General features: G+C 38.1%; 1 long non-coding RNA gene across 1 annotated transcript in view; it reads right to left on the bottom strand.

Moving 5' to 3' along the window:
• Positions 1 to 849: 849 nt before the first annotated feature.
• LOC129529176 (uncharacterized) overlaps positions 850 to 26476 on the bottom strand; it is a 46504-nt gene continuing 20877 nt past the window's right edge. Inside the window, exons 3-4 of the long non-coding RNA XR_008674630.1 lie at positions 14769 to 14833; positions 850 to 917 (exon numbers count right to left, since the gene is read on the bottom strand). This is a non-coding gene — a long non-coding RNA (uncharacterized lncRNA). The remainder of the gene's footprint in view (positions 918 to 14768; positions 14834 to 26476) is intronic.

Genomic DNA, 26476 nt, shown 5'->3' with positions numbered 1-26476 from the left:
CTGCCTGTTTTATTTAGCTTGGAATAAATATACCTTACTCTGATGGTAAGATTAAACCTAAATGTCCCAAGATAGAAACAGACAGTAAAGAATAGTGGTCGAGTGCACGGACTCTGAAACCAAACTGCCTGGTTTTAAAAAGCATTTTTACTAGCCATGTGACTCTGAGCAAGTCACTTAATCTCTTATGCCTCAGTTTCCTAATCTGTTAAATGGGAATGATGAAGTTGTCAGTATTACATGAGTGAATACATATGAAATGTTTAGAAGAGTGCCTGGCACATATAGTACTATACAATTGTAGGAGGCTGTTCCTGGTGTTGATTCAACAAATATCCATCAAGTGCATATAATTGGGCAAAGCACTGCACAACTATTGGGTAAAGTATGAGGGAAGGAAGAAGGAAGGAGAAAGAAAAAGTTAGAAAATGGAAGTCTGGGATAACTCACTTTTCTGACTCGGACACACCATGAAATGAGTGCCATTCACTAAAGGAAATACAGTGAGAGAAGCAGGGAATAGGAACTTACATATTCAAGTTTTATGTTATAATTTCTATTGGTTTCTTTTTAGACCTTTTCAAGTAGCTATTATCTCTCAAAATGTGAAATCCACAAATACGTATTACTTTTAAATAACTTTAAGGGCCGAGAACAGCAGATAACTAGGTAGATTAGAAAAATACTTCAGGAGTGGGAAAAAGGTAACATTTATGGGTCCATATTCCTATTCCAAACAATGCCTAGGAGAAACTGTTGGTGAAATCAGAAAATGCTGCCAGAAGAGCTGGTAATCGGTCATGTAGTCTGCTTCCTAGCAGCATGGGACGGATGTGAGCACTTGCTTTTCCCTGTTCCTCTGTGGATCAAACCTGGGTCAAGTTCTAGGTGGGAGCTGTTCAGTGTTGCTTTTCTCTCTGCATTAAAATAGTCAGTGTTCAAGAATAATTGCTAGAACAATAGTGGCAGATATCAGAAGTTTATATTATTATTAATAAACTACTTACTCACCACTTATGTGTAAGACATTGCATTATATATTTTACATGAGTTACTTAATTAGGTGGCATTTCATCTATCTGTAGAATATTAGAGCAAGAAAGGGCCTCAGAGCTAATATGGTCCAACCTTCTCATTTTGCAAATGAGCAAACTGGAGCCATGGAAAAGATTAAATAGCTTGCTGAAGATCTCATCTTGAGTTATTGTTACTAACAAGCTGGCAATGCAATGAGGCTGACAAATATGCAACTGGACACTATGAAATCACTCGGGCTCCTCAATCTTTTTCAGTTATTGATACAAACAAGTAATTGTGTCTTTTCCTCACAATTTAACTAATTCCGTACCTGATAATCTTTAAACAAGACAAAGTCTAATTTTCAGAAACATGTCCTTTTGTGTTTTGTGAATGCAACCCACTTAGGTTTTGGAAACACATGGATACTGCATTGAGCTGAATTACTCGTTTTTCTATTTTTATCCTCATTTATAATCTCTTTTCAACACCTGAATAAAAAAATATTGGAGAGAAAAATTGTGATAGCATTTTGTCTGTGTCTTTAAGAATTTACCTAAAATGTCTAGCTCCTGAAATAAGCTAGTAAATAGATTTACTTTGCTCTGTGAGCCTGTACCTTTCTTTAAAGAAAGAATAATTACACAACTTGGGGGTTATTTTCCCTCTGGCTAAAAATGGCCCGGTAAGTACCCTGAACAATCTCTCCCCTCTGTTCCCTCGTAGCTTTCTCACATGCTCTGCATGCTGTTTCTTGAAAATCCAGATGCTCTGGGCTCCAGCTTGGTCTCTCTGCCTAACATCTGATTTGAAACACTGCGCTAAAACCATCTGCTGTATTTGGGGAATAAAGGGTGGAGTGAGTAATGCTTTTTACAAATGTGTCCAAATAGGGCAATCAAGAGAAGGATAATATTAATAAGACGTGAAGGCCTGTTTGGTGCCGAGCCCTCTGGTTGGCCACTCAGTGGCTTTTGGGGTATTTGTGTTCTCTGCCTCACACCAAGCTTGTCTCAGCTTGTGCATCTTACTGTTTCTTGGCAGCAAGATATCTGTTATACGCTCTGACTAAACTGAACACTTTTAATGGTGAAGTGAGAATTCTGAAGTTCAAAAAAGCCTGAGATGGATTGTAAAGTTGCTATTCTTGAAAGATGCGCTTGAGCTCCTCAGCATCCTTTGTAACTAACATGCATCTGGAGCAGCTATGATTCTTGTTTCTTTCCCTCACTATGGACCCATTTCCAGCTGAGCTGGATGTGTGCCCTCGCAGCTCTGTGCAGGGATTTCGGTGGGCTGTCTGCAGGTTTTATTGAACATCTGTAAATCCTCGGCTTGGGTATGCTTCCAGCTACCACTTTAATCTGTTCCTGGTATACAGTGCTCTAGGTTTTTAGCACTGGGGGCTGGGGAGGCATCTGTTTTGCTGCTGCAAGTGGAGGATGGAATAGTAACCTTGGTTTCCCATGCGCTATGGAATATGATGAGGAGTTCTTAGGAGACCACGGTTACCGTCTTTAGCACAATCTGCTCTCTTTTCCCAGAGAAGTACAATCTCTGAGAAGCATATTTTTCAACTTATTGTAAATGAAGCCTATAGGGCTGCATGGGGCAGGGAAATTATACATAATTTATCCAAATATTTGTTCTTTCTGAGAGAGGAGTATGAGAGTAGGGATGCAGCTGTGGGGCTCATAGAGACACTTAATGGAGACAGGTTGAACAAGTGAATAGTGAGAAGGTAGAAAGGCAGGGGCTGTGGGTCTGGGCAGAGGGTGCGGGAAGTTGGGATGTGGGTGGACACAATAGGAAACCGAGACTGAAAACATCTGTGCTGCTGTCTCTATGAATCCTTGGTGCTTAACTCTTCACAGAAGCTGGATCTGTGTGTGGCCAAGACCTGTTGAATTGCTTGCCTGATGTAAATTTCCCAAGACTTTGGCTCATAGGTACTTTAGCCTCCTGGTTACAGCCAAGAGGAAAGTGACTCAAAACCTGCTCTCCTAAGGTTCTCTGGGAAGCCTGCTATGTGTCTGGACTGCATGGGGTCTCTTGACTTCAACCAGACTTTTCAGCATGTTTCAGTCAGTCTCTAAGGAATGAATCTTTGCTGAGATTTTTTTTTCTCCTCATACTACAGAAATTCTCAGAATTGTTCACACAATCTGGGAAGTTCAAATATTTTTCCCTAATCTTTGAAGACATTGATGTGCAATGCAGAACTTTAAGATCCAAAAATCTTAATTCAACAGAAAAGTCTTGTTGTACTGAGAAAAACAAAACAAAAACAATTCCTTAAATTATCTGAACATTTTAGTCTTTTCCTTTCCTTTTTCTCACTTCTTTTGCCCTCTAAGGACACAGCAAGATAAGCGGAAGCTATTAGGTTGGTGCAAAAGTAATTGAGGTTTCGGCCATTACTTTCAATGGCAAAACCCACAATTACTTTTTCCCCAACTTAATACTTTATGGTGGTGACCCTGGAGTTTTCTTGCTATCATCCAAACACTTTTAAAATACCTTTATTTTGGATTGTTTTAAATCCATTGTTTTACAAACAGTGAATTTAAATTGAGGACCTCCTCCTCTGGCTGGAGTGCCCTGAAGAATTGTCCTTTATGCTAAGGAAAGGTAATTCTTAGGAGGGAGTCTCCTTTAAAGAGCCCCAAGCTAACAGCTCAATAATAAAAATAATAACAATAAAAAAATGCCATTCATCGGCTATCTACTATGTACCTGGCCCTTTACGAATGCTCTATTCAACCTCAGAACATCCTTTCAAACTACTATTATTTATCCCCACTTTAAAGCATAGAAAATTGAGTCTCAGAGTTAAGTGAATTGATTAACTTTACAAAGCTTAATACATGATGAGGCTGGGATTTTTTTTTAAATTAACTTTTATTTTAGGTTTGGGGGTACATGTGAAGGTGAGTTACCTAGGTAAAGATGTGTCATGGGGATTTGTACATATTATTTCATCACCCAGGTATTAAGCCCAGTACCCAATAGTTATCTTTTTTTCTCTCCTCCCTCCTCTTACCCTCCCTCAAGTAAACCCCCATGCCTGTTGTTGTCTTCTTTGTGTTTATAAGTTCTTATCATTTAGCTCCTACTTATAAGTAAGAATGTGCTGTATTTTGTTTTCTGTTCCTGCATGAGTTTGCTAAGGATAATAGTTTTCCAACTCCACCCATGTTCCTGCAAAAGATGTGATCTCTTTTTTTTATGGCTACATAGTGTTCCATGGTGTATATATGCCACATTTTCTTTTTCCAGTCTGTCACTGATGGGCATTTGGATTGATTCCATGTCTTTGCTATTCTGAACAGTGCTGCAATGAACATTTGCATGCATGTGTCTTTACGGTAGAATGATTTGTATTCCTCTGGGTATATACTCAGTAATGAGATTGCTGGGTCTAATGGTAATTCTGCTTTTAGCTCTTTGAGGAATCGCCATACTGCTTTCCACAATGGTTGAACTAATTTACTCTCCCAACAATAGTGTATAAGGGTTCTCTTTTCTCTGCAACCTCGCCAGCATCTATTTTTTTACTTTTTAATAATAGCCATTCTGACTGGTATGAGATTGTACCTTATTATGGTTTGGATGTGCATTTCTCTAATAATCAGTGATATTAAGCTTTTTTTTCATGTATTTATTGGCAGCATGTATGTCTTCTTTTGAGACGTGTCTGTTCATGTCCTTTGCCCACCTTTTAATGGGGTTATTTGTTTTTCCCTTGTGAATTTGTTTGAGTTTCTTATAGATGGTGAATGTTAGACCTTTGTTGGATGCATAGTTTGCAAAAATTTTCTCCCATTCTCTAGGTTGTCTGTTTACTCTGTTGATAGTTTCTTTTGCTATGCAAAATATCCTATCTTGTCCATTTTTGCTTTTGTTGCCATTGCTTTTGGCCTTTGTCATGAAATCTGTGTTCGTTCCTATGTCCAGGATGGTATTGCCTAGGTTGTCTTCCACGGTTTTCATAGTTTTGGATTTTGAGGATGGGATTGGAATCCAGCTCTGTCTGAATCCCAATCCCGTGATGCTTGTTCATCTCTCTCTCTCTCTCTCTCGTTAATTATATTCTGTAAGAGGACCAAGTGTTGAGCAAATTGGAGTTGAGAGACATCGGTAATTAGGACAGTTGAGGTAGTAATCATAGCATTTGCTCAGTGGTGTAGGTATTACAAGAGCCTTTCTTTGCTTGCTTTCTTTCTATCTTACTTAGTTCCCACAACACCCCTGGAACATGTCTTCTTCAACCTTTAAGTCACCCTAATGCAATGATTCACCTTGGAGTCACTAGTAATTTCAGACAAGCCCAGGACACTGCTGAAGCATCGATCGCAATTGCCCAAAACCCAGGTATGGCAACACACATCTTTCTTTCCTGACCTGCTTCTGCTTGATTATAGTTCCTCAGTCCCAGCATCAAAGACTATTGTCTTTCACTTTCAACTCTACTTTTGTCTTTTCAATTTGTTAATTGCTATTGTTCATCCCAGCTGGACCCACAATGCCAAGACTTTGGCTGCTCTTCACTCTGCAGTTATGTGGTTGATCTGGCAGGAAAACCCACCCAGAACCAAATTAAATTGGAAGGTCAGTTCAGCTGGATAGTTGCCAGGGAGGAAATCCTACCCAGATGCCACTTAAATTGGGAGATCAGTAGGGCCATTTACTGGAGTGCCAATAATTCAAAGCATCAAAATACACTTGTGGTCTAAACTATACCTGGAAATATAAAAACATGGAGAAAGATGATATTTCCATAACTCGTCTCAGGGAGAGTACTGTATATCATGTAAGAAAAACACAAATAAGCTACTTTGGAGGGGAGAGTGACAAGACACCCAAGGTAAATTATTGAGTAGCAATAGCTGGCAAGAGCTAAGTTGCTGAGAAAAGGAAGGAAGATAGAAATTGGTAGCCTGCAGCCCAAGGTGCTCTTTCCCCTCTTAGTCTTCAACATCTCCCGTAGACAATGTTGAACAGATATTTAAACAAAACAAAGAGGCACCTGCTTCAGGACTACCAAATTGTTATCCTGCTACGTCACCAATATGTCTCATTCTGATCCTGACCCCACCAGCCTCAGAACCTAGATGCTAGAACAAAGCTCCTTGGCTAGTACTCAAGCCCAGCCCCTTCCTACTCCTGTAAAGTGGGTTTGTATAGATGTAGGTGTCGTTGTTGTCATCATCATCATCGTCATCACATTTTCAGATGAGGATCTCTGAAAGTGAAATACCCAAGGCCATTTATCTAGGAAGAAGCAATGGCTTCTAAAACTACAACATGATCCCTACATAGCACACACTAAGGTAAACTAATACTATTTTAAAAAATCTAACAATGGTCATAGAAGACTGGAGCTGGTCTTATGTGTTTCCTGTCAAAGAGTTCCTCTGCAACTTTTCTTAGTATGCTAGGAATACATATTTCTTAAAAGTGTCCTGACTTACGTCCAGAGAAAGCAAATACTACTAGTATTTGCCTCTTGTTCTAGAATGTGTTCTCAGAAAATGTTAATAAACACATATATGTCTTTAGTGATCACATTTTTTAAACTTTTATGTTAGGTTCAGTGGTATATGTGCAGTTTTGCTATATAGGTAAATTAAGTGCCACAGGGTTTTGGTGTACAGATTATTTAATCACTCATGTAATGAGTGTAGTACCCAACAGGTAGTTTTTCAATCCTCTCCCTCCTCCTACCCTCCACCCTCAAAGAGACCCTAGTGTCTGTTGTTCCCTACTTTGTGTCCATATGTACTCAGTGTTTAGCTCCCACTTGTAAGTGAGAACATGTGGTATTTGGTTTTCTGTTCCTGCATTGGTTTGCTTAGGATCATGGCCTCCAGATCCATCCATGTTAGTGACCACATTTCAAGGGTGCTTTTATGTTCTTTCACATTAGGGAACACTATCATGCCTCCAGCTGACCAAGAGCTGAGTCCTCTTGGTCCAGGTGCACTTCCATGAAAGTGCCTGAATTGTTCTTTTGCTTAGGACTTTATAAGCTCCTTAAAAGTTCATGGGAGAGGAAGTCAAGACCACCGAGGAAAGAAACCATACACATCCAAAGTGAACTGAAGCTTAAGTATATTTTTAAAAATTCACACCATCTAAAGGCATGAGTGTGGTGTGAGGGCTCCAATCTCTTTTCACTAGGAGATTCTTGAAATCCTAAATCAAAAATGATTTGGGATTGGTGATATCCAGTTGTATTCTAGAGATCTTCCTTCATCCTGACTTAGTGTTTCTGAACAGAATTATTCACTTCTCCAGTCCAAGCTGGTTTGTTTGTTTTTTCCAAATCTTAACATCTGTTTTCTACGTGGTTGATTAAAAGGTTAGAATTCAAGGCAGGCATATTTTCTGCCTCAACCACCCATAATTTAACCACTATACAGCTATTTTTCTTGCTATTTCTGTTTCTCAATACTACCACACATGATTTTTTTGGGACTTCTCTTTGTGACCCCTCTATGTGAGGAAGTTAGATTTGTTTACAGAGCTCTAGGGCTTGAGGTAGAAAAAAATTATCTCCAGGACTCTTTCCTGCCTGGAAGAACCTTCTTCAGCCACTTTCACATCCCTTCTGCTTGTCTGCATCTCATCCATTACCTGGGACTCCTCCATTGCCCAGTCCTGAGGCAGTGCTCTGGGTTCTTTTCCAGGAGTACTGCTTTTGGTCATTAGCTGACTGCTGCTCACTGGATGGCTATGTGAAGAGTCTCCTTACACTGCAGGGCTGGTTGGAAAGTCATGGACCCATTGAAGGCAGTGTGAACTCACTGTCTTGTGTTTCTGAACAGAAGAGCAAGGCACATCTAGCTCTGGTAGAACTGGAGGGGACAGATGTCTCTCCTTGTTCTACCTGTTTAAAGTTAACAAAGAGTAATAGTCTGGGAAAGAAACCTGAAAAAAAAAAAAAAAACAAAAGAAAAAGAAAAGAAAGGAAAAGAAGAAAAAAGTGAGGGAGAGGCCAAAAAAGAGCAGCCAGACCTTCTGCCCTTGCTTCAACCATATCTGATCCATCATGATCGTTTCTGTGTACTGGAGTTCTGAATGAGGTCTCCATTGACCAAAGGAGACTGCTGCAAAGATAAAAAACTGAAGGGCACTTATCTTATCCAGTCCCTTCATTGCAAAAGATGAGTAAAATGTGTTGTAGGAAGGTTATGAATAGCTAGGGAATATCAGAAACACACATATTGTCTTTTCCCTTTATTAATAGATTGTGGGGTATAATGCTGATCTGCTACTATTAGATACATTGAGGTCAGATATAATCTGCATCCATACAGTCTTTCCGGAAAATATTATTCCCATCCTTTGGCAGGGGTGCTCAGTGCACTTGAGACAGATGAGAAACATTCTTTGGGAATAATAGAGTTCTTCTCCCTTAGAAATGTTTCATGTACTTCAGAGTTGCTGCCATATGGTTCCCATAAAGGTTCTGCCAAAATTCCCGTGGTTCTCACAAGAGCTCCTACCTCCTCTGTTCTTTTAATCTCCTGCTGCGGGTGGCAGACATGGGAGAGACAGGCAAGCTGCAAAGGGAAGTCGATGAAATAAAATTAAAGCCCTACAATCGTGTTCGTGTCAATGTAGATGGGGTGCCCCCCTCGGTTTGCTCACAGAGGTGGGTGTGAGATCCTACAGGACGGTCTGGAAGACATCCCATGGAAGGCACTTTATTTTGCCCAGAAGCTGGAGGAAAAGCAGAAGGCAAGTGTTGTCTCTTAGAAGGCCTGGGCGGGGGGTAGGGGGAGGGTAAAGGTTTAAGGAGAAGAAGTCTTTAGGAATTTTTACTTCACAAAAAAAGGAGAATGATACCTAGAGGCTTGTCTGAATTTGTGAAACAATGTAACAACAGAAAGAGGCAATGTTTAGAAAGACTACCCCTCCTGATTATGTGTTCTGGCAGGCAGGGCAGAAACAGTCTCGGTGCCCATGTGAGGACTGGAACTGGTTTCTTTTCTCCTTTACATGATTGTTCTGAGTCCCTTCTGTTTCTTGGTGAGCTATATTGTGGTCTCTCTCCCAATCCCCCACCCTAAATTCTATGTATGTAAGTGATTGACAACTTTCTTCTTTAGAAAATCACAAATTTCTGTTGAAGGTAAATGGCAGCGTTACAAGATACACTCGTAGAGTCTGTAGTTGTGGAACATATGCTCCTGCTTGCTAATTTCTGACTGCACATTTTGAAATAGATTCTTTGAGATTAATGACCAATTATTAGCTCTGACGTGATGCTTGCTAAGTTGGATGTGGATTCATTTCGTAAACCTTGTGTGTGCATTTTTTTTTTTATGTTTAGCAACTGCTTACATGGATCACCTATTTTTGTTTTGCTATGACTGTTCAAAGTAGGTAAGGCAAAAAGAGACTTTTGGCCCCTGAAACTGATTCCAAAAATTATACTGAAGAAGTGAGATCTCTAGGTAGGTCTTGCTGAGTTTGGCAAGCCCAGGGGGGCTTATATTTTGATGTCATGTCACTTCTTTCCCAATTGTCCTGTTGTTTGACTCATCTAGAGGAGATTTAGCACACATGTTGGAGAGCAGGGAGGTGAAATAAAGGTCACCCGGGAATAGCATCCTCACTGGTCCTCATTCTAGCCAGGGTCCATCTGTATAAGCTCTTTGGGTGATCCTTCCTCACCTCCGTAAATGTTTGCCTCTCATGTTGCAGGTAGGCATGGGGCTTTTGCTTGATTTGACTGAGACAGTGAATTGATTTCACTCCCTCATTTCCCTCTCCCTCTACCCTATTTGAATTGTCTCTGCATGCTTGAAGATGGGGTAATTAAATATATCTTTGAAGGATATAGAAAACAACACCACCCTCCTCCTTGCCTTCTTCTGGGGAGTGCAATCCGGTAAACTACCAGGTTGTCTTGTCAAATGAGTTATTGTTTTTCAAAATGTAGCCTGAATGGCATCCTTTATAATTAAGGCTTCTGGCTTTCAGTTTAAAGTGATATTTGCCAGTAAAAGCCTGCCAAAAAATAAATAAATAAAAGCAGGCTTACCGTTAAATATTGATTTAAGCTTGGAAACTGGCTCCAAATTTTGTTATACTAGTCTTGATCTTCACGGCCTCTGGGCATCTGTTTCAATTTGGTCAAATTGAAATGGGGAGGGACAGTGCCAGGCTAACAGCAAGGTGATCCAATATAGTAGGATGAGTTGTATTTGATGAAAAAGAGCCAGGCAAAGTCATCTACAGGTCCTGGGGATAGGTGAACTGGGCTCGGATAAAATAAAAGCTGATGGGCATCTTAACCTATCCCTTGGGCTTACCTGAGCCAGTGATTATATTTTTGAAATGTAAAAAAACATTGGGTTATCTTTGGAGGACAGAATTTTTTTTTTCTGCCTTTCTGTGTTTCCTGTTATATAGAAGCATTTCCTGCAACTGGTCTGGATGGGCATTTTTCCTTATGATCCTTCCACAGTACTGGGAGGGATATTTAAAAAGCTCAAATGCAAAACATTTCCCTAGGAACCAAATTTCTCAATCCCCACTTTGAGTTTTTTTCCTATGTAGGAAAAGGATAAGGTTCTCAGAAGAGTTTTCTCTTCCTGAGTATATATGTTTGAGATTGAGAATTGTTCTTATCTATCTCTATCTCTCATAAGAGAAGGCAAACAGGAAGGGGGAGAGTTAAAAGTTCCTGAAAAAAGGGCCCTTGATGAAACTGAACTCTGTGGGTGCAAAGTGCCTGAGATCTATTAGTTTTGGCAACTCCAGTTATTCCAGTGTCTCTCATCATCTGTAAAGTTAACAAGGGCTGATAAGAGATGATGAGACAGGATACTGGTTTGTATTTCCAGACTCATAAATATTTCACAATACCATTTTTTTTTTACAATCAGATACATTAGTTTGCCAAGTATGCTGCTGGATGTTCATTCAGCACTAGTGTTTAACAAAAGCCCGGTTTTAAAATCAGAGGATATGAGTTGGGGGGCCTCGAGGTAAGCATCACTTGTTATTGTACCTGGCTTTCAAATGCATGTCCTAATTTGAGAGAGGGAGTTGGTATTTGACCTCTAGAAACTGCTGCTGTCTACCTTGAAAAATATATTGTTATGTTCTATGGGCAAAAAAGCATCAATCTTAGCTACACTCTCATATTCTTTCTCATTCTCTAGCTCCGCCAGTGCCCTTGTGTTTCTTTGTACTTCACACCATGGACAGTAGAATCAGGCACCAAAGGGTGAATTTAATTTGGAACAAACCTCTGTCTTGATAGAACTGCCTTTGCCCGGGCTCAAACACAGCAACCTGCAATTTCCTGAGGCTGTGCCTCACCTAGCACTATCACAAGCTCTAAAAATTAAGTCCAGCCTCAGCATTTCTCATAGCTAATCCAACTACAGCAAAAAAGGGGTATAGACACACAAGTCAGCCAAGTAGCAATGGTTTTCTCCCTGATGTAATCAAATGGAGTGCACGGATATCACTTGATTAACAGCTGCGGTATTAATTTCCCTTTTTGGTTGCTTGACTCACAGCAAGAATCATGTCAAGGCAGCAGAGAAGCAATTAAATTGATTTTAATCTTTGTCAGAGAAGATAACATGCCTCTTTCTCTTCTCATTTAAATAATTAAAGTTTCAGTAGGTATTATTTCTGGCTTTAAAGAAATTGGTATCTTAATGTAATAGAATCCTTGTAATTATATACTTAATGGTCCTTAATAAGTTAATCATGGTTTTTCATTTAACATGTATTTTTTACTTATTAAACTTTTATTTGTTATAGTATCTTTGCTTTCAAGAAGAAGGGGGAAAACACAAAGAATGATAGATATAAAACAGTTCTGTCATTTCTTATATTAATCCTTTCAGCATTTATTTTCTTCTTCTTTCATGCTGTCTTGGACTTAAATTTGAAGTAATTTTTTTACATTTCAGTTCATTTAAAAGAAGCCCACTTATTTTAATACCAACATACTTAATTTTAATAATAACAAAATTTGGGGCTCCTATGAAAACTTCTTTTAATAACAACATACTTAATTTTAATAATGATGAAGTTTTTGGCTTCAATGAAAACCTCCTTGTGTAATATTGTATTACTTAAATTGTTTTGAACTCCTTTAAACTTAAAATTTCATTAAGATCTTAGAGAAATATTGAAAAAACATTGCAAATGGTTTTATTCCTCTTTGGTATTCAGTCAGACATTATATAGTTATTTTACTACTCGCCCCAACATTGTGAGATGCATTTCAAAGAAAAGGAAATAGAGAAAAACAGATAGGGGCGAAATTCATCATAGCCTTCCTCGTTAGATGCTGGATTTTAGCTTTGATGCATATGTAGCCTATATGATGTTGAGCATTACATAATTTAACTATATAAACCCCAGTTGCTACCAATGAGAGGAGTGACTTGTGTAACAGAAGAAGTGTTATCTGGAGAAAACCTACTTCTCAATTCAGATTCCTATGAAGAAACGAGCTTTTCACCAAAAGGTTTCAAAACTGCTTCCTTTTCAGGATGCTGAACACTGACTAAGAGGAGAGAGTGCACATTACATGGAGACCATGGTCCCTATACCAGAAACATGAGAGTAGAGAGAAGCAAAGCCAGCATCGTGGAGCCAGTCCCTTTATCCAGGGTCTTGGAGGGATACAGTCTTCTGTAGAAATTAAATAGACTGAATTCTTCAATGGGTATTTTGAGAAGAGAGCCACTGTAAGCTTATACACTGTGAATTGCAAAATGTTACTGCCTCTGGGTGGACAGGTTTTAAAAAGACTTTTTTTTTTTCCTCCTGGCATGGCTGACAGAGGGAAGGCTGGGTTTCAATCACATCTTTCCCTTCCCTTGCCCAGTGCTTCTTTATGTGCACAACCTGCACAACTGTATGTGGTTTGCAAACACGCATAAGCAAAGACTAAGAGCTTCTGAAACAAACTCTGAATCAAAGAGGGAGCATATTAAGGCAGATGGCAGAGGAGGTGAGCAGCATGGGAAGATAGAAGCATCACAGAGACTACAAGAAGAATGTGCCAGACCAGCTCATAGTGGCCACACTGATTAAGAATTGTCATCAGCTCTTTAGGATTTGGAAACTTGGAAACACATTGTGTGTTCTTCCTGGTTTGTTATAGAGTATGTGTATGTACTTCTTTCTCTTAAAAATATTTATTTTTAAAGAATTGACTTATAAAATTATATGTATTTATCATGTATAACACAATATTTTGAAGTACAGTCCTGTGTCATAAGGATATGTTCTGAGAAATCCATCAATTTTGTCATTGTATAAACATGATAGAGTGTATTTACACAAACCTAGGTGGTATAAACTACTACACACCTAGGCTACATAATGTAGCCTATTGCTCCTAGGCTATAAACCTGTATAACATGCTACTGTACTAAATACTATAGACAATAGTCACATACTGGTGAGTATTTGCATATCAAAACATATCTAAATATAGAAAAGATGCAGTAAAAATATGGTATTACAATCTTATGAGACCACTATAGTATATGAGGTCCATCATTGATTAAAACATTGTTATATGGTATATGACTGTATATATGCATTGTGGAATGGTTAAATCTAGCTAACTAACAAATGTGTTACATCACATAGTTATTATTTTTGAGGTGAGAACACAATATTCACTCTCTTAGCATTTTTTTGAGAATACAGTATATTAACTATAGTCACCATGCTGAATGGTAGATCTCTGGAACTAATTTCTCCTATCTAAGTGTGATTATGTACCCTTTGACCAACATCTTTCTAACCCCACCCCACAAACACCCCATAATAAAGCCTCTTGTAACCACCATTTTACTCCTTTTTCTATGAGAATGGCCTTCTTTGTCTCTCCTTTTGTCTGTCCTTACAGTTTTTTACTTAATGTCTATTTTGCCTGATATTAATACAAGTATACTTCCTCCTGCTCTCTTTTAGTTTCTACTTGCATAGAATATCTTTTTCTGTTCCTTCATTTTCAGTCTGTGTGTCCTTATAGGTAAAGTGAGTCTCCTGTAGGCAGCAGATAGTTGGGTTGGCTCTTTTTTTTTTTAATCCATTCCAGCCACTTTATGTATTTTGATCAGAGACCTTTATCCTTTTACAACCAAGGTAATTATTAGTAGATAAGGACTTACTACTGACATTTTGTTTATTGCTTTCTCATTGTTTGATAGATTGTTGTGTGTGGTTTTTATTACAGGGTGTATCTTGAGTCATCTCAATTCATCCTGATGCTCTTGGTTCCTACATCACTGTTAGCATTGAGGATGTTAGAGTACAGAGTATCAAAACCAGCATTTATCAGAAAGAAAGGATGTTTACACTAACATTAAGGCATGGAAGAGAGTCAGTGGGGTGGGGATGGAAAAGGAAAGAATATCCTAGGCTGAGAAAATCACTGAAGCAAGAAAATGGTGTATATGAGCATGGGTTCTTTTAGAAACTATCTTAACACCTGATCAAATGTGGGTGTTTCTGAGAATGCTGAGCTGATTATGGCACATTCTCTGTCCTGGAGAAGCTGGAAGCATCTTTACATCTACCCTATTTGATCCTCATACAAATTTTATAAATTAGATAAGATATATCTTAATAATTAAAAGTCACTGAAGAGGGAACCTTAAAAAAAGTACTTTAAAAATGTACACAAGACTTAAGTTTACACAACTAACTCTAGGAATGCTGGGACTGGAACCCAGCTGCCTGGCAAGTACCATGGTGTTTTCAGCCAGATCAGAGAGGGGTGAGCTTTTTCCTGCTTCTTCCCCAGAGCAGTAAACTAAAAAAAAAAAAAAAAAAAGCATTATTGTTGTTATTTTATTATGATGATTATTACTATTATCAGATAGTGAGGGGTGAAGGAAGAGAGTACAGCCAGATTTCTTCATTTCTCTCTACTAGTGGTAATGTGTATGGGGGCATAATAAACTCAATTAAAGGAGTTCTGAGTATTTGCAGAGCAAGTTTGTTCATCTGTCTCAACTGCTTTAAAGATTTTTTATTTTAATAAGATAAATAGTTAACTCATCCTGCTAAATGAATTTTCTGCTAATAACCATATACCTCTCCCACAACACTAATCACAAAGTATATTTCTAAAGTGATTCCAGCCCTGTTTGGGGAATCGGTATTATTTACTCTTTTTCCTCTAGTCCCTAGCACAATGTCTGGGCTAGAGGATTCGTTTGATCACTCAGGAAATATTCATTGAGAACCTACTATGTGGCAGTCACTATTTTAGGTACTTAGGACATAGCAGTGAAGAAAGTAGATATGATTCTTTCTCTAATGCAGCTTATATTTTGATGGAATATTTTAGTATTTCTATAAATAAATAAATAAAGATATGTGTTACAAAGAAAATTAAAGAGATGTGATAATGATGAAATGGGATAATTTGCTTGGGTGCCCAGGAAGTTTTCTTTGAGGAAGTGACATTGGAACTGAGACTCAAATGTCAAGTTTTAAATGTAGGAAAAAGCTTTGCATGCCTGAAAAATGGAAAGATGAATATTATGGCTTGAGGCTGAAGGGGCAAAGGAAGTGGTGTGGAGGTGAGTGGAAAGATTCCAAGATGGTCTTTTCACAGAGGAGGGTGAGGGAGCTAGGTAATGTCAAAAGCTGACCCATGTTGCTACGCTGTCAAAAGTACCAGGCTACAAAGATTCTCCAAAACTTAATTAAATTTAAAAATATTTGTGCTCCAAAGGACACCATCAAGAAAGTAAAAAAATAACCCACCAAATGGGAGAAAATATTGGCAAATCATGTATCTGATAAGAGGCTTGTATCCAGAAATATAAAGAACTCTTACAATTCTATGGATAAATAAACCAATTTAAAAAATGAGCAAAAGACTTGAATAAATGTTTCTTTAAGGAAGAGATATAAATGGCCAATTAACAAATGGAAAGATCTTCTTCATCTTTAGTTATCAGAAAAATGCAAATCAAATCATGAAATACTCTCTCATACCCACTAGATGGCTAGAATTTAAAAAGTCAATAACAAGTTGTTGGCAAGGATATATGGAAAACAATCCTCATACCCTTCTGGGAATGTAAATGGGAATGTGAAATGGTGCAGCTGCTTTAAATGTCAAATGGTCCAGCAATTCTATTTCTACATATATATATACCCAAGAGAAATGAAAGCATATGCCTCAACAAAAACTTGTACACAAATGGCATTATTCATAATAGCCAAAGATGGGAATAACTCAAATGACCATCGACTGATAAATGAACAAACAAAATGTGGCATATCCATACAGTGGAATTGGCCATAAAAGGAATAAAATGCTAATACGTGCTACAACATGGATGGACCTTGAAAACATGATGGTAAGTGAAAGAAGCCAGTCACAAAGGGCTACATATATCATTCCATTCACATGAAGTTTCCAGAACAGAGAATTCTATACAGTCAGAAAGTAAATTAGTAGTTGCTTGGTGGTGGGGGATGGGAAGACAGGGTAGTAGTTAAAGGGTACAGGATTTCTTTTTGAGGTGATGAACATGTTCTAAAATTTGCTGTGGAGATGGTTGCATAAATCTGTAAACATATTAAAAGTCATTAAATTGTACACTTGAAATGGGTGAACTGTATGGTGTGCGAAATATATCTTAATAAAGCTATTTTAAAAAAACACTCAAAAAGCTCCCAAAGCCTAAGGTACACTTCATACTACTAAGAGATTCAGGCTCTTCAGATAAAATTTACTACTTCCAGATTAGAATACTTTTGTGCCCAAGGGAGAATCATCAATGAGGCTATTCTTAGAACACAAAGCTTTCCTTCCTAAAATACTGGAAAGGAGCAACACCTTGAACACCACAGGAAACCCATAAATATCTAATTTGCACCACTGCATGATAAAAGCAGCTTGCTTCTTCCACTCATTAGCAACACTCAAAAATATATTCTAGCTCTTTGCCTGCTGAAAGGGATATTTACATTTTCTCATTGTATCAACTAAATAAGCCCTGTTTATGCCTACAGTTTCTCTGCAGCTCTGGTCCACCTGAACTGTGTTTGGAAAGCAGATAGAGAGCTGTTCTGGGACAAACACGGTGGTGGAAGGTGTGAGAATTGTATGAGAAATCATTTGAATTAATGCATTTGGAATCATGAATTTCAAAGTAACTCTAGAATTAAGAAACTTTCAGCTTCCTAGATGACAAGAAGTCAGCCATTGTATTTGACTACCTGTAACATGCTCTTTGTCTTGCAGATGAACTGGTCATAGCAGAGGCAAATTTTAAGCCCTTTAAAATAGAAAATATCTTATTCATCGTTGTACTCTTTAATCTATAATTTAGTGGTTTTGTATATAGCGTGTTCAGTGATGTTTAAATTGAATTTTAATTAATGGATTACCTTGAGAACCAGTTCAAGAAAAATTTTCAGTGATTGAAATTAATAAAATTGAACACATGATTGATGCTATTAGCCACCTGTAGGTCTGACGCACCCTCGGAGCTGGCTTATAAATGTGATGCTATCTGAACCAGAGTCTCCAGCTGCCAATCAGGAAGCCATGGAATTGATGATGCTACTGTAAGTTGATATGGAAAGAAACGGAAAGTAAGACTTTCCCAGTACAGATAATGCTCAATTTATAATGGGGTTATGTACTGATAAACCGATCATAGGTCAAAAATATCATAGGTTGAAAATGAATTTAATACTCCAGGAAACCTGTCATAAAATAGAAATATAGTAAACTGAACTATTGTAAATTGAGGACTGTCTGTATTTTTTAGCCCAGTTTAAGGAAGGAAGACCTCGTAGCTGGTGGACATAAGCATTCAGTTCACTAGACTGAGGCTCTGCTTGGTGGCAGAATAGTTCAGTAGGCTTTACCATAGTGTGCATGAGATATGTAATTTCCTCCACTATCATTATGGGACAAGGTTCCCAGGTGTTGACATATATGGAGCTGCATATTTGCCAGTCACAGGGATGTCTCTTCTCTTTCTCTTGATTCCACAATAATCAATCACAAGGTGCTGCCTGTGTGTGTGAGGTCCTGTCTGAAAAAGCCTGTTGGCCTTCCTTGGAGAAAAAAATTTAACAGTTACTTCTTTCAGTTTTTTCCTAACCTTTGCTCTTTCTTGCCACCAATAGAGCAGGGCCTGTTTTCCTGAAGCTTCTCTCTGTCCATTTAGGTTATGTGAATGAGTCTGAAATGTCCAAATATCCTAAATATATTTTTGAATATATGAGATATGCTTTGAAATCCAAAGTATAGTATACTGGTACCATCTTTACCACACATATGGCTCTTAGCACTTTACAGCTCAATTTTCTGCTTAAAAGGGTGCTGCTTACAAACCAGCAAATACAGCAAGTGACTAATTAGCCAAATTAATGAGGGCTTGTTTACTTGAAGTCCCCAGTGCCCTTGGAACTTGGGATGTTTCGTTATTACAATCTGCAAGTGGTTTCCTGCAATTAATTTTTAACATACGGCTCTTGCATCTTCTCAGTAATATCTAATATCCTAATACTTTAGAGAGGTTTGCAAGATTTAACTCATTAATCCTCAAAAGGAACCACTGGAATACTGAAATAAAAAGGAATCATACTACTTTTTTTTTTTTTTGTCAACATTAAGTTTGGCACACTTTACAAATGCTGTCCTATAGGTCTAGGGGAAAACTGGTAAAGATCAAGTATTTAGGCCCATTCTGATAAAAGTGTAGAAAGGAAGAAACACAGGTATATGTCAAAGGAATTGCTGCTTGCTACAGAATGAAAGATGAACAAACTAAAAACATCAGTCCACTTACTTCTAGCCTTTTATAGGATCACCTTGTTAGAGACAAACCTAAATCTAACTAAGCACATGAAAGTAAACAATCAGAAACGAAGACAAAGACAGAATATTGAAAGCAGCAAAAGGAAAGTAATTTATCACATACAAGGGTCCTTAATAAGATTAACAGCTGATTTTGCAGCAGAAAGCTTGGAGGGGAGAAGGCAGTGGGATGACATATTTAAAGTGCTAGTAGGAAAAAAAGTCAACCAAGAATTCTATTTCTGGCAAAACTATTCTTCAAAAATGAAAGTGAACTTAACATATTCCCAGATAAACAAAACCTGAAGAAATTCGTTACTAATGGACTTTGCCTACAAGAAATGCTAACAGGAGTCCTTCAGGCTAAAATAAAATGAAACTAGACAAAAATTAGGAGCCATATGAAGAAATACATAACTCTGGCAAAGGTAACCATAAAGGTAAACATAAACACCAGGATTACCGTGTTTTTGTTTGTAACTTATTTTTGGTTTTTCTATATAATTTAGAAGACAAATACATAAAACAGTAATTATAAATTCTATGTTAATGGACATGAAATATATAAGTATAAATTTTGTACAGTAACTTGGTGGAGACAGAAAGGTATAGAAACAGAGTTTTTGTATTCTATTAAAGCTTAATTGGTTTCAATTCAAACTAGATTGTTATAGGTATAGTATGTTAGTTATAATTTCCATGGTAACTACTAAGAAAAGAACTTTGAAAATATACAAAAAAAGAAATGAGGAGAAAATAAAAATAGTACCCTAGAAAAAAGTGAATTAAACACAAAAGAAGACAGTATTGGAAGAATTGAGGAACAAAAAATATATAAAACATATAGAAAACAAATAGCAAAATGGCAGAAGTACTCCTTCCTTATCAGTAATCATTTAATGCAAATGAATTAAACTTACCAGTTAAAAGACAGAGACTGTCACAATAGATTTAAAAGAAGCTTGTAGTGAGGTGTACATCTAGAGCACATGAAGAAGTAAAGTAAGCATCTCCAGCTCATTCAGAAGGGAGAGCTTATTATTGTATTGATGACTGAATTCTAATTCATCCCAAATTATCAGTTCCACTTTTGCTTCAAACTTAAAAATTTTTAATAATTCTATCTTTATATTTTGATAAAAGCCAATCTCATATATTTGGGGCTAAGCTACTACCTTAGTTCATATTGTGCTGCTATAACATAATACCTGAGACTAGATAATTTATAAAAAACATAAATTTGTTCTCTGACATTTCTGGATGCTGGGAAGTCCAAGATCAAGGCTCTGGCATCTGTTGGGGCTTTCCTTCGGTGTCCTTACAAGGCAGAGGAACAGAAGAGAGAGAACTCATTTTCACAAACCCCTTTTATGGCAGCATTAAGCCATCATGACCTATATAACTCCCCAAAGGTTCCACCGTCCAACACTGTTGCATTGAGGATTCAGTTTTCAATATAAGAATTGTAGAGGGGATACATTTGGGTCATAGCAGCTACAATATGGTATCGAGTTTGGAATGAATATTCCCAAAAGAGAAAAGGTTTTTTTCTTTTTTTTCTTTTTTTCTTTTTACTCTCAACCAGCCAAGTAGTATTTTTAAAACATGGCATCAACATATCAGGCAAATTTACATTTAAGAAACAGTGGAGGAGATGTAAAAAGGAAGAGTTGACATCATGAAATGAATGGAAACATGAAGAACAAAAGAAAGATTCAGAGTCTGTACATGCCCATTATTTACTCTGAATGTAGAAAGAATAGGTTTTGAGATAGTCTTCAAAGAAAGGGAGCCTCGTTTGTTGACTTGTGTGGAAAAAAGCATATTCTTAGTGTAGGAAGGAGGTAAAATGGGTGTTGAGTAGATGATAGCTTTGGAAGTTAAACAAAACAAGATATGGAGTCCATCCTTCCTTGCAATGATTGACAAACTCAAGTGCTTTGAGAAAAGAAGCAATAATCTCACCCTGAAATATTTGGATTTATACCTAACAATAAGAAAGACAAATAAACTGTTAGTAGCTTAATAACTGATATGGTTTTGCTGTGTCCCCACCCAAATCTCATCTGGAATTCCCATATGTTGTGGGGGGAATCTGGTGGGAGATAATTGAATCATGGGGCAGGTCTTTCTCGTGCTCTTCTGGTGATAGTGAATAAGTCTCTCAAGATTTGACAGTATCATAAGGGTGGGGGCAGGTTCCCTCCCCAATCTCCGTTTTTGCCTGCTGTCATCCATGTAAGAGGTGACTTGCTCTTCCTTGCCTTCCACCTTGATTATGAGGGTTCCCAGCCACGTGGAACTGTAAGTACAATTAAACCTCTTTCTTTTGTAAATTGCCCAGTCTCAGATATGTCTTTTTCATCAGTGTGAAAACAGACTAATACAAACCCTCTCCTCTAATTTTTTCTGATGCATCGTCTTCCCAAGATGTTTCTCTGTAAAAACACTTTGATTAATTCATTGATAAAAGTATAAAATTTAAGCTCTGCTATGGTCTACATGTGTCAATTTTGTGTCTCCCCAAAATTAGTATGTTGAAACTGAATCCCCAATGTGGTAGTATTAAGAAGTGGGGCCTTTGGGAGCCCTCATGAATGGGATGAATGCCCTTATAAAAGAGGCCTAGGAACTTGTTTTCTTCTTCTACCATGTGAGGATGCCACAAGAAGGCACCCGTTTTGAAGCTGAGAGAGAACCCTCACCAGACAGTGAATATGCTGGCACTTTGATCTTTGACTTCCCAGCCTCTAGAACCATGAGCAACATATTTATGTGGTTTATAAATTACATACTCTCAAATATTTTGTTATAGCAACCATGGACTAAGACAGAAATTGGTACCAAGAAATGGGGTGTTGCTGTATCATACCTAAAAATGTGGAAGCAACTTTGGAATTGGGTAACGAATAGAGACCAGAAGAATTTGGAAGTTCATGCTAAAAAAACCTAAAATGCTGTAAATAGTGCATTAAGGATGGTTCTGATAACAGCTTGGAAGAAGAGAGCTTTAGAGCAGCCTCAATCTTCTTAGAGATTATCTAAGTAGCTGTAATCAAAAGGTTGATAGAAATACAGATGGTAAAGACCGTTCTGGTGAGGTCCAGATGTAAATAAGGAACATGCTCTTGGTAACTGGAGGAAAGGCCATCCTTGTTTTAAAGTGGCAAATAACTTGGCTGAGTTGTGTGAATCCTAATGCATTTTGGAAGGTAGACTTTCTGAGTGATGAAATAGATATTTAGTAAAAGAAATATTTTAGCAAAGTGTTGAAGGTATGGCATAACATTTCTATTTACAGTAAAAATTAGGAGAGAGAAATGAATTAAAGATAGAATTTATAATCCCAAAGGAAGCAGAACTTAAATACTTGGAAAATTCTCATCCTGACTATATTGTAACAAATAGGAATGCATGTTTATGACTGTCTTCATCTTTTTCTATGGCTATAAGAAAATACCTCAGTCTTGGTAACTTAAAAAGAAAAAAAAATTATTTTCTCATAGCTCTGAAGACTAGGGTGCCCAGGATTGAGGCACTAACAGGTTCAGCATCTGGTGAAAGCTTGTTCCTCACCATCTAGGTGTTCTTACATGGCAGAAGATCAGAAGAGCTAAAAAAGGACTGAAGCTGTTTTCCTCTGTCCTTTTTATAAGGCACTAATCCATTTCCCCAAAGGTCCCACCTCTTTAATACTATTACCAAAATGCTGGGCATTTGGTGTAGGTCTGGTTGCTCACTGCACCAAAAGCCAATCACTGAGACAATAAGTATTGCCAGAGAAGAAGGCTTTATTATATTATGAGTGATGTCAGCTGGAGGGATGGGAGCCAAACCTCAAACCCATCTCCCTCTCAACTGACTAAAATTGGGGGTTTATATAGTGGGGAAGGAGAGTAGTTATGTGCAGGAAAATAGGAATTATTGGGGGATAAGGACACAATCATGATGAATGAGGGGCCTTGTGTCTCATTGTCTAGATGCAGTCTTCTGGTGAGTTTCAGTTCCTTGATACTATCTGGGAGGCCTGAGGTTTCTTGAGAAAGGAACTCAGATAAGACAAATGTAAGTTTCCAGCTTTAAGACTGGGACAGTCAACTCTATGTTTTTTCAAAAACTGTAACCATCAGTTCTTTGGGGAAGTTGAGCCAATTTCCGTATTACTATAATGGGGATTACTTTTCAATTTAAATTTGGAGAGTTCACACATTCAAACCATAATAGGGACCAAGAACACCAAGAGTGTGGATAAGAAGATCAGTATAGATTGGCCCTGTGCTGTTCATCAAGACAATGGAAGTGTGACCCTGAAGGCATTTTGGAGATAATTGGGGCTGCCACTCCCATCACAGGTTGGAGTGCCAGTTGGTTGAGGGCAGAATGACTTCAAGGAAGGGGTCTATGAGACATTGGGTCTTACTGCCCAGCACCACTTCAAGGCTCGGCTACATGCATTCTAGTGCAGTACTCTTGGCCCCCCACCAGGTTCAGCTCCAGCAGGCCTGGTGCAGTTATGGCTGCTCCTCCAGAGGGCATAGACAGTAAACTTTAGTGGCATCTACATGGTGCCATATCCACTGGTGCTCAGAGTGCATGAGCTGTTGGATAATGGCTGCCTCCACCTAGATTTTATAGGGTGCCCCATAGAGCCTCCTGGTTCAGGCGGACAACTGCCGTAGTAGTAGGGCAACCACAGAAAGCCCTCACTATCGTATTGTCTAGTGGAGCCACAGAAGCAGGGTCATCCCCAAGACACCAGAATGAGAATGGTAAAGACACCAGAGTGCAACTCCAGCCTGGGAGAGCTATAGGCAGGTGACCTCAACCCACGAAAGCTGCAGTGTGGGCTGTGCTCAGCAAAGCCATGGAGATGGGGCTGCCTGGAGCTTTGGGGGCCCAACAACCCCCTCCCAGAAGGCAGGACATAGAATCAAAGAAGATTATTCTTCAGCTTTAAGATTTAATGTTGTTTTCCTTGTTGGATTTTGGATTTACTTGGGACTTGTTACCTCTTTCTTCTTTCCTATTTTTTTTCCTTTGTAACGAGAATATCAATCCTATGCCTATGATATTTTGGAGACACATAGTTGTTTGATTTCACAGGTTCACCTGGAGAGTGATTTGCCTTAAGATGAACTGTACCTTGAGTTTTACCCATGTCTGATTTAGATGATATTTAGATGAGACTCTGAGCTTTTGACTTTTGAGTTGATGCTGAAATAAGTTAAGACTTTTGGGGATACTGGGGTGGAATGAGTGTATTTTGCATGTGAGAAGGACATCAATTTGGGGGCATCAGGATCAGAATACTATGGACTGAATGTTTGTGTCCCTTCCAAAATTCATGTGTTGAAACTTAATCCCCATTGTGGTAGAATTAAGAGATGGGGTCTTTGGGAGATGATTAGGTTATGAGGGCTCCACCCTCATCATAGGATTAGTGCTCTTATAAAAGAGGCCTGAGGGAGCTTGTTTGCCCTTCTTGCCATGTGAGGACACAGTGAGAAGGCGCCATCTATGAGGTGGGGAGACAGCCTTCACCAGACACTGAATCTGTTGGTATCATGATCTTGTACTTCCCATCCTCCAAAACTGTAAGCAATAAATTTGTTTTTTAGAAATGATACAGTCTAAGATATTTTGTTATAGCAGCTCAAAGGGATGAAGACACGTTTCTTTGCTTGGGTTCAAAGCCTTCCACAATCTGGTTATTATCTGCCTTCCCACAATTTTCTCTTTTTTTTTAAGTCTTCAACTTCTCAGGAAGCAGGTTGATTAGAAGTCACAGTTATACATATTTTTTGATAAATCTACTGTTTTAGAAGAGTAGATATTTGGATGTAATAATTATTTGAAGACAAAAATAACCAAAGAATGTTCTTAGATTTTTGCATCCCTTAATCTTAAAAAGCATGGTGTTAGTTTTCCTTGCGTAGTTTCTTTGCCTTTCTTGGCCCCTGAGGAGTGTTCTGCTATTGTCAGGCCAGATTTTGGGGGGTTTTGATACAGAATAAGAAAGATAGGTGGAAAGTATAGAATAACTGGAATGCTCAGTCCTGATGTAGATGAGGTTTTTGTTTGTTTATTTTGTTTTTAAGAAAGTTTTGAGGAGAATGGTACCAGACAAGTTCCAACATTTGAAGAAAATAAACGGGAGAAAAAAAATGAAAGTTTTAGAAAACATTAACTGTGGGCTATGTATTCTCTTCAAACACAATCCAAAATAGCTGAGCAATTTTGATATTACTCAGGTTGCTGAACAGTATTTGGCTGACTGTGCACTGCTGAGGCTGACTCACATGTGTCCTGGTGTCAGTAGGCTTACACAGATGATAGTGAAGTTCTGGAAACCAAGTGAACATTGAGTAAAATTTGAATTTAAAGGTACTGACACCAGTCTTTTTCCAGTCTCATTTCTGAGACTAAAATTTTTGTTGTAAAATTCTCTCAAAGTCATCTGTCAAGACTCAGCTTCATGATTGTCTTCTCTGTAAAATCTTTTCCTGATATTTCTTTTTTCACCAGTAGAACTGACTCTCTATCCGTTGGGTCTCACTTCTCCCTCATACAGATTTCTCTCGTTACCCCTGTAGCACTTGACTGAATTTATTTGTTTGTCTCTCTAACTGATTGTGAGTTCTTTGAGGACAGGAGCCATCTATCTTTGTAGCCCCAAGGCCTGCCATTGCACCTAGCACATAGTAGGGACTTTAATGGACATTTGTTGAACAAACAGCTGCTTAGTCAGTGTTATTTATTATTTCTCCTCATTTCATCCCGTGTCTACATACTGCTGTGTTTTTCAAAATGTTTCTTTTCAGTAGCAAGGAAGAACCTTGTAAAATATCCCATAAAATATCCCAGCAGGTTCCCTGCCAGCCCCAGATTTTGCACTTGTAGACTGTGTAGTAAGAAGAGCTGAGACAGGAACAACAGAAAAAAAAAAAAAATCCCACAGGAGAGTGTAAGTTATTGTGAATATTTTAATTTCTGTGTTAGGTAGTGAGATCATTGGTGTTTATTATATTTTAAACAAGCAAGCAAGCAAGCAAATAAATAAGAGCCATGTATGGACTAATGATGAAAGTGTACCATAAATCAAGGGTATGGTTAACCCAATTCTATGAACTTGAAGTAAATAATATCTGGGCATTGCAGTACAATGGAGAAAAGAACCAGTAATGCACCTGGTACATTTGTCTCCTCTTGCATATCTGAGATCCTTGCTGCTTTCTCAATGCTGACTTCACTTGTGGGACAGTCATAAATAATAGTGTATAATGTTTTGAAAGTTTCAGGCCTACGTGCCTATATAGAAAAGGTATTCAAAGTTTATATTGAGGATTTCTCAGTAATGACTTCCTGCAGCTGGTCCTCAAGTTTTAGGTGCCTACGAATAATCTGGGGTATCTTGTTAATTTACCGTTTTGAATTTCTGAACCTGTCTCTCAGTGATTCACTAGGTTTAATTGTATGACCCAAGAATCTAATTTTAAATAATCCACTTTTGGGATTTTTTGATGCAGGTGATTTAAGAAAAATTTGTTTTTGGTGACTTAAGAAAAATATGATGTTGGTTAGGCTCTTTTGGGGATATCAAGTTGAGCTACAGATGTCTCA

Source organism: Gorilla gorilla, chromosome 1, assembly GCF_029281585.2.
Source record: "Gorilla gorilla gorilla isolate KB3781 chromosome 1, NHGRI_mGorGor1-v2.1_pri, whole genome shotgun sequence".
Classification (NCBI taxonomy): Eukaryota; Metazoa; Chordata; class Mammalia; order Primates; family Hominidae; genus Gorilla; species Gorilla gorilla.
The sequence above is the reverse complement of the archived record's forward strand: the minus strand, read 5'-3'. Positions and strand labels throughout refer to the sequence as shown.